A 7,481-nucleotide genomic window follows, 5' to 3' on the forward strand; every position below is an offset into this window, starting at 1 on the left:
TTTTTTTTTTTTTTCGGTGGTGTACCCTGAAATTGCTGCGACCCAAGTGGGTTATTAGGGTTAAAACCCCCATCCATGACGTGTTCCACATGTCGATGCTGCGGAGGTACGTAACGGATCCTTCACAGTACTACAACCACAAGAGTTGAAGTTCATAGACACTATGCGATTCCTGGACGAGCTTCTGCAAATCGTGGATCAAAAGGTCAAGAAGGTACGAACGAAGGAAGTGCCTCTGTTGGTCAGCCGGACCAAGTCTTAGTCAGCTCTGGACCAACTCTGTCAGCCGGACTTGGACAGGATGGACGGACCAAGAGGAAAATGAGTGTTGTCCGGACTTGGTCAGCCGGACCAAAATCTGGCCAGTCCCGGACCAAGTGACAGATAAACTGTCGGTAGACTTATGGTGCGCGATTTTCTCACACATGGGCGGCCACAACACACCTAATCCGCACCAAACCGACAAAAGGAGACCGCAGCTATCTCCTACACTCGTTCAATCACCCCAAAACTCTCTCATCTACCGTAAAGACCCTCTTAAACGGATCAAATCAACCATTTTCGGACTCAAAATGGGCAGAGAAAGAAAAGAGAGGAAAAAGAGAGAGAGGGAGAGAAAGAAGAGAGGAGGAGGAAGAGGGAGCTCGGGAAGACATTGAGGAACAACCCTTGAGCGTCTAGGAGGAGATCTCAAGGCGGAGGAACACATAAACATCAACCAAGCTCGACCAAATCAGATTCAAAATGAATCTGATCCAAGAACAGGTGAGTGGCTTGAGTTGCGTCTGTGTAAACTCGTTTTCATCGATGTGATTGTGTTATCTCGATGATTTGTTGATTGATTTTGAAAGAGGACATTTTAATGAGAATTTAGAAACAAACGGCGCTCAATTTGGCTGAGAAACGAAGGAGATATGAACATACGAAAACTGTGAAAAAACTGAAATTTGCAGAATCGCGATTTTTCGAGGTACAGGCGTTAAGAATCGTTTTTCATCGTGTATACATGAGATTTAAATAATCTATTCCTTGGATATGAAAAAGGACGTCCCAATAAACATTTAGAAACAAACGGAGCATGATTTGGTTAAGAAACAAGTGAGTTATGAGCAATCGAAGTTGGGCCAAATACCTGAAAACGCGAATGGACGAACTGCCTAGTCCGGTCCGCCGGACCAGGAACTGGTCAGCTCCGGACCAAGTCAGGGAAAATAATTTTAGTCTGCCAGACCAAGGAGAAGAGGCTGAGGAAGCCTGGTCCGACCCGGATTAGAAACTAGTACGGCGGACCAGGCCTGTTTTGGACCAAAAAATGGTCCGATCAACCGATTTCGTGGGGATGGGCCGGATCCGGTTGGCCGGACTAGGACACTCAGTCGGATCAAACAGGAAGAAACGGAACAAGAAAAGAAATAAAAATGGAAAAAAGTGAGTTGGTCAGCCGGACCAAGTCTTGGTCAGCTCCAGACCAACACAGTCAGCCGGACTTGGACAGGACGGACGAACCAAGAGGAAAATGAGTGTAGTCCGGACCTGGTCAGCCGGACCAAAATCTGGTCAGCCCCGGACCAAGTAACAGAAACTGTCGGCAGACTTATGGTGCGTGATTTTCTCACACATGGGCGGCCACAACACACCTAATCTGCACCAAGCCGACAAAAGGAGACCCCACTATCTCCTACACTCGTCCAATCACCCCAAAACTCTCTCATCTACCCTAAAGACCCTCTCAAACAGATCAAATCAACCATTTTCGGACTGAAAATGGGCAGAGAAAGAAAAGAGAGGAAAACGAGAGAGAGGGAGAGAAAGAAGAGAGGAGGAGGGAGAGGGAGCTCGGGAAGACATTGATTAACCCTTGAGTGTCTAGGAGGAGATCTCAAGGCGGAGGAACACAGACACATCAACCAAACTCGACCAAATCAGATTCAAAATGAATCTGATCCAAGAACAGGTGAGTGGCTTGAGTTGCATCTGTGTAAACTCGTTTTCATCGATGTAATTGTATTATCTCGATGATTCGTTGATTGATTTTGAAAGAGGACAATGAGAATTTAGAAAAAAACGACGCTCAATTTGGCTGAGAAACGAAGGAGATATGAACAAACGAAAACTGTGGAAAAACTGAAATTTGCAGAATCGCGATTTTTTGAGGTACAGGCGTTACATCATCGTGTATACATGAGATTTAAATAATCTATTGCTTGGACATGAAAAAGTACATCCCAATGAACATTTAGAAACAAACGGTGCGCGATTTGGTTAAGAAACGAGTGAGTTATGAGCAATCGAAGTCGGACCAAAAATCTGAAAATGCGAACGGACGAACTGCCTAGTTCCGGTCCGCCAGACCAGGAACTGGTCAGCTCCGGACCAAGTCTGGGAAAATATTTTTAGTCCGCCGGACCAAGGGGAAGAGGCTGAGGAAGCCTGGTCCGACCCAGACCAGAAACTAGTCCGACGGATCAGGCTTGTTTTGGACCAAAAAATGGTCTGATCAACCGATTTCATGGGGACGGGTCGGATCCGGTCCGCCAGACTAAATACAGGTCTGGACCAGACCAAATCTAAGAGGAAAGAGAAGATAAAAATGAACAAACTGAATGAATACGCGTGGTGAGACGTGAGAAATAAACACTGCGAGTGAATCATTGTGTGCTTATATGCAATGCTACCAAGTTTGGTCAGCCCTGGACCAAGATTGGTCAGTCTAGGTGGTCTGGAAGCTCAGTCAGAAGGTCATCTGTCTAGGTCTGGTCCGGCTGACCAAGAGTTGGTCAGCCTCGGACCAGACGCTGGAATCAGGAGGACCAAGGACGCTGGAACGACGAACCGGAAAGGAACCAAGAGGTTTGGTCCGGAGCTGACAAAAAAGTTGGTCAGCCGGACCAAACCTCCAGGTCAGACGGTCCGAAGGCTCAGACTAAGCTTGGTCCGCCGGACCAAGCTTCTGGTCTGGCGGACCGAGATCTGGGAAACTTACCATGCAATCTATTCTTATGAAGGATAAGCCTCTGACCAAGGCTTCTAGATCGATCATTGATGCTTATGGGAAGCATATGGATGATGGTCTAGACGTGTCCAGCTTGATGCTTGGAAAGATGTCTACGGAATTGCGTGAGCAATTAGATGACATGGACAATTCGTTGATGGTTGATCAGTTGAATGTGTCATTCCAAGAGAAGGCTGAGAGCCAAGGGAAGAATGATATGGTAGTTGTTGGAAAGAGTTCCAGCAAAAGGAAGCGTTCCAAAGGTAAGGGCAAGAGGAAAGTGACAAGTGTTGTCACTAAGCCTAAGCCCAAACCCAACTGCAAACTCTACCTGGAAGATCAAAAGAAGAAGAAGCTTGCAGAAGCTTCATCTTCAGGTATCTTCGTTATAGAAGCTCACTTGTTTACTTCTACATCTTGGGTATTAGATACCGGATGTGCCTCACACATTTGTGGAAGTGTGCAAGGACTTCGAGGAAGTAGACAATTGGCAAAGGGAGAAGTAGATCTCCGTGTCGGGAATGGAGCAAAAGTTGCTGTATTGACCGTCGGGACTTACGATCTGACTTTACCTTCAGGCCTTGTGTTGGAGTTACATGATTGTTATTTTGTACCTGCAATTAGCAGGAATATTATTTCGATTTCATGTTTGGATTCTGATGGTTTTCGTTTTGTTATTGAGAACAAAACTTTATCTATTTATAGTGGCGCTTTATTTTATGGTAATGGTTACCTGTTTAATGGCCTTTATATTTTGGATGATAAACCGTCTAGACACAGTTCAATCTATAACGTTAGTACCAAGCGGTTTAAGCCGAACGACTTAAACCCGACCTATCTCTGGCATTGTCGACTTGGTCACATCAACGAGAAACGCATAGCGAAGCTTCATTCTGATGGACTTCTTGATTCTTTTGATTATGAATCAATTGAATCTTGCGATTCTTGTTTGATGGGCAAGATGACAAAATCTCCTTTTACTAGAAAAGGAGAAAGGGCTACAGAGTTGCTAGAACTCATACATAGTGATGTATGCGGTCCTATGAGCTCACCCGCTAGAGGAGGTTATCTGTACTTTGTTACGTTTACTGATGATTTCAGTAGGTACGGTTATGTCTACTTGATGATAAATAAATCTGAAACACTTGAATTGTTCAAGATTTTCAGAAACGAGTTACAGAACCAACTTGGCAAGACGATCAAGTTGCTTCGATCTGATCGAGGTGGCGAGTATATGAGCCAAGAGTTCACTGACTATCTGGCAGATTGTGGGATTGTCTCACAGGTGACTCCACCTGGAACGCCACAGTGGAATGGCGTGTCCGAGAGGAGGAACCGAACCTTGTTAGATATGGTACGGTCTATGATGAGTCAGGTCGATCTTCCTAAATCCTTCTGGGGCTACGCTCTGGAAACGGTTGCGCTTATACTGAACAACTGTCCAACAAAATCAGTTCTGAAGACACCATATGAGATATGGACTGTGAAGCGTCCCAGGTTAGCGTTTATGAAGATTTGGGGATGCGACGTTTATGTGAAACGTCTGCCTTCTGATAAGCTATCCGCCAAATCTGATAAATGCATATTTGTGGGTTACCCTAAGGAAACTAAAGGGTACTGGTTCTACAATCCATCCGAGAACAAAGTGTTTGTTGCTCGGAATGGATCTTTCTTGGAGAGAGAGTTCGTCTCCAAGAGAGTCAGTGGGAGTAGAATAGATCTCGAAGAAGTTCGAGAACCACAAATAGTCGAAGAACCGAGTGAACAGGTCGAAACAGTTCAACTTGTATCACAAGTTGTTGAGACAACACCTACTAGTGAACCTCGGAGATCTAGTAGAATTCGCCAAGAGCCCACAAGATATGGTTTTCTTGTGACAGGAAACGACGAACTCATGTTGTTAGAACATGAGGAGCCTACATCGTATTCAGAGGCTATGGCGAGTTCCGATTCCGAGAAATGGCACCAGGCCATGGAGTCTGAGATGCAATCCATGTACGACAAAAAAGTGTGGACTTTGGTCGATTCGTTCAATGGTATTAATACCATTGGATGCAAATGGGTTTTCAAGAAGAAAACCGACATGGATGGCATCGTGCATACCTATAAGGCACGAGTCGTCGCGAAAGGGTTTCGGCAGATTCATGGTATAGACTATGATGAAACCTTTTCACCAGTCGTGATGCTTAAATCCATACGGATTCTGCTAGCTATATATAGCTGCGTATTATGACTACGAGATATGGCAGATGGACGTCAAGACCGCATTCCTTAACGGAAATTTGCTCGAGGATGTGTACATGACAAAACCCGAGGGTTTTGTTGATCCTAAGAGTCCGAGGAAGGTGTGCAAGCTTCAGAGATCCATTTATGGACTGAAACAGGCTTCGAGGAGCTGGAATCTTCGATTTGACGAGGCAGTCAAAACGTTTGGCTTCCTGCAAAACGAAGATGAGCCATGCGTTTACAAGAAGGTCAGTGGGAGCGCAGTGGTCTTCCTTGTGCTTTATGTAGATGATATATTGCTCATCGGAAATGACATTCCTACCTTGCAAGGAGTAAAATCTTGGCTAGGATCGGTCTTTTCGATGAAAGACTTAGGAGAAGTCGCCTACATTCTAGGCATCAAGATCTATAGAGATAGATCGAGAAGGCTTCTTGGCCTAAGTCAGAGTACATACATGGACAAGGTCTTGAATCGGTTCCGGATCCGGATTCTTATCTGGGTGACTTCCCGATAGATAGGCAGATTAGGGAGATGAGCAACCAAAACCAAATCTCATCAGTCTCAAAACAAATTAAACTCGTGGGATTCAATCCACAAGATCAGGAACCGACAAATCTTACTGTTTCAGAGAGAGCTTGTAGTAAGCTTTCTTGATCTCCGAAGAATTCGCACTCTGTGTCACGCTGAAACCGCAGAATCCACAGAAAAATCAATACGAGAAAAGGGAAGAAACTGATTTAAAATCGAAAGAAAATAGGATTGGAGATGAAACCCAAGAAGATCATAGCAATCGTCTTCGCCACAGTATATCGCCGAAGAGGGCTTGACGAGAAGTGCGAGTACGACAATAAACACGAGAGTAATTCCCTCGGTCCATCTGACGGGATTCATCCCGGAGATTAGCCGTGGAAGGACCCACGAGGCGGATGTGAGGAAGCGCGTTGACGCCGAATGGCTGGGACTGCGAGAACTCGAACTTGCAAAAGAAAAGCTTGTCGGCGTCGGATCCGTTGTTGTTTGCAGCGAATGATGCGGCGACACGTACCAGAAGAGACATGATGAATGCGCAGTTTAATCAAATCAAAAGGGAAAAACATGAAACCATCATTATTGCAAAAAAAACCCTTCACGTAACGACGAAACTTGCGACGGAATTTTCCGTCGCAATTTAGAATACGACGATTTCGCGACGAAATATGGTAAAAAAAATTGGCTCTATGAACAGTAGCAAAATCCATCGCAAATTTGCCATGGAATACGACGGGATTATTGTCGTCACATCAACAAATATTAATTATGATGGAAATTTTAATACGTGATTGAAATTTTAATATTTGCGATAGAATATGATGAAAATTTCCGTAGCAAATATTAATTTTATTTCTTTTTAATTTATTATTGTTGGTTGTAATGCTCTAGGATGATCCATGATATGACATTTGACTTTGTATTGATTCATTGATTTATGAATGCATTAGTCAGTCATCATTGTGGGAACAATGTTGAATCAAGACTAGCATGAGGTGTGATCAATGCATTGGATGTAGATCACAATCATGGGTACTCGTTGTGAACGAGTGACTGGATGACCCGCATGAGATTGTCACATGGACAGAGTCATGACTTGAATCTCATACAGCGGTTTGTTTATGAATCCTCATACCTGAGATATCTAGAGTATCTGATATGAGGAGTGGCGTATCTTGACTGCGTCAAACGTCGTCTTTAACCGGATGATTATAACGGCGTTGATCAGATACGTTCACGAATCATATGAAGATAGTAGACATGCAATATGGGACTTGTCACCTCCTTAACAGGAGAGATATCGTTGGACCCCCTCGTGGAAGTCGGACTATGAAAACGCGTGGCCACGCTATAGATGAAGTTGCATCTATTTTATTAGTCGATTTACCAAGACGAGAAAGCGGTTAAAATTGAAGGGTGGCTCAAACCATGCCCTTGTTCAAGATATGATATCGTGAGACAAAGGATCAAAATTCGAACTGTTAATGCCTTGGTTAGATAACCTCTAACTCAATTCTAAGTGGGTGGTCATGGCGTCTTGCTAGAGGCTAACCATGACTTGTGGTTCGGAAAAGGTTCCTAAAGTCACTACCACTTAGAATGGGTCTACAGGGTCACACACCACTAGGGATGGACCTATACGTGAAGAATCCGAAGAATGGAAACGAGATTTAACCGAAACGAGCATAAAAAAGAGTTTTCAGCACGTTGGTCCGGAGGTGCCGTCCTAAGGTC

The 7,481-nt window shown here is 44.4% G+C and overlaps 1 long non-coding RNA gene across 1 annotated transcript; it reads right to left on the minus strand.

Moving 5' to 3' along the window:
• Positions 1-5,689: 5,689 nt before the first annotated feature.
• Positions 5,690-6,244, minus strand: LOC109116757. Its single transcript, XR_002024260.1, has 3 exons — positions 5,992-6,244; positions 5,840-5,902; positions 5,690-5,722 (listed from the first exon to the last, which is right to left on the minus strand). It is a non-coding gene; the product is annotated as an uncharacterized LOC109116757 (long non-coding RNA).
• Positions 6,245-7,481: the final 1,237 nt, after the last annotated feature.

The sequence above is a fragment of the Tarenaya hassleriana genome, unplaced genomic scaffold (assembly GCF_000463585.1).
Source record: "Tarenaya hassleriana unplaced genomic scaffold, ASM46358v1 Cleome23, whole genome shotgun sequence".
Classification (NCBI taxonomy): Eukaryota; Viridiplantae; Streptophyta; class Magnoliopsida; order Brassicales; family Cleomaceae; genus Tarenaya; species Tarenaya hassleriana.